This window comes from Austrofundulus limnaeus, unplaced genomic scaffold (assembly GCF_001266775.1).
Source record: "Austrofundulus limnaeus strain Quisiro unplaced genomic scaffold, Austrofundulus_limnaeus-1.0 Scaffold235, whole genome shotgun sequence".
NCBI classification, from domain to species: domain Eukaryota; kingdom Metazoa; phylum Chordata; class Actinopteri; order Cyprinodontiformes; family Rivulidae; genus Austrofundulus; species Austrofundulus limnaeus.
In genome coordinates this window covers 326,053-327,737 of record NW_013952637.1, presented here as the reverse complement: position 1 = coordinate 327,737, position 1,685 = coordinate 326,053, and positions in this window count along the sequence as shown.

Below are 1,685 nucleotides of genomic sequence, written 5' to 3'. Positions count from 1 at the left end.
TCCCCTGTCCTCTGTCCTCTGTCCTCTGTCCTCTGTCCTCTGTCCCCTGTCCTCTGTCCTCTGTCCCCTGTCCTCTGTCCTCTGTCCCCTGTCCTCTGTACTCTGACCTCTGTCCCCTGTCCTCTGTCCTCTGTACTCTGACCTCTGTCCTCTGTCCTCTGTCCTCTGTACTCTGACCTCTGTCCCCTGTCCTCTGTCCTCTGTACTCTGACCTCTGTCCTCTGTCCTCTGTCCTCTGTCCTGTCCTCTGTCCTCTGTCCTCTGTCCTCTGTCCTCTGTCCACTGCCCTTTTTCCCATCTGAGAGGACAGCAGGATTCTGAGACTCAAACAAACACTTAGATTCACTCCTTCAGATGAAGAACATCCTGCAGCTGGTCCAGGTGTGTGTGTGGACACGGTGTGTGTGGACACCAGGTGTGTGTCTGGACCAGGTGTGTTTGGTCCAGGTGTGTGTTTACCAGGTGTGTGTGTGGACCAGGTGTGTATGGACCAGGTGTGTGTGTGGACCAGGTGTGTGTGGACCAGGTGTGTGTGTGGACCAGGTGTGTGTGTGCACCAGGTGTGTGTGTCTGGAACAGGTGTGTGTGGACCAGGTGTGTGAGGACCAGATGTGTATTTACCAGGTGTGTGTGGACCAGGTGTGTGTGGACCAGGTGTGTGTTTACCAGGTGTGTGTGTGGACCAGGTGTGTATGGACCAGGTGTGTGTGTGGACCAGGTGTGTGTGTGCACCAGGTGTGTGTGTCTGGACCAGGTGTGTGTGGACCAGGTGTGTGTGGACCAGATGTGTATTTACCAGGTGTGTGTCTGGATCAAATGTGTGTGGACCAGTTATGTGTCTGGACAAGGTGTGTGTGGACCAGGTGTGTGTCTGGACCAGGTGTGTGTTTACCAGGTGTGTGTGGACCAGGTGTGTGTCTGGACCAGGTATGTGTGTACCAGGTGTGTGTCTGGACCAGGTGAGTGTCTGGACCAGGTGTGTGTGGACCAGGTATGTTTGGACCAGGTGTGTGTGGACCAGGTGTGTGTCTGGACCAGGTGTGTGTGTGGACCAGGNGGACCAAAGGAGACCTGATGGATCAGGATCATGGAGTCAGACCAAAGGAGACCTGAAGAACTTTTCCAGCTCTCGTGGTTCTTTGTCAAAACAAACGAATCTGTGGCAGAAGGTTAGAAGAGTTTGATCCTGAGCGTCACAGTGAGACGTTCAGACACAAAGACCACAAGACCTTCAGAGACACAAACACACACATTGAGAGACAACCGTCCACAGAGCAGAGAAGCACAGCAGACTGAGTTGTTGAGCAAACATCTTTATTAATAAAGTCAGGATCTGTCCTCACACAGGAGCTGATCTAAACATGCAGAGCAGAAGCTAACGTCACTAAATCAACCAATCAGGAGGTTTTATTTAAGCTAACAGGTCTGATCCATGTGTCTGGAATAAATGATTATTTTAAAAAGAAAGTTTGTATTTTTGTTTCACTTCAAGCAAGATTAAAACTTTTAACCAACTTGTTCAGAGATAAAGAAGCTTTATTTGATTATGAGCAACTTGTTTGTAAATTTTAGTTTTTTTTTAGGACAATAAAGATAAAATAAAGCCCCGCAGGAAACTACAAGCTACAGATCGAAGCGTAGCGTCAGCTAACAGCTCGTTTAACGCCGCCGCCACGCATTTTGTA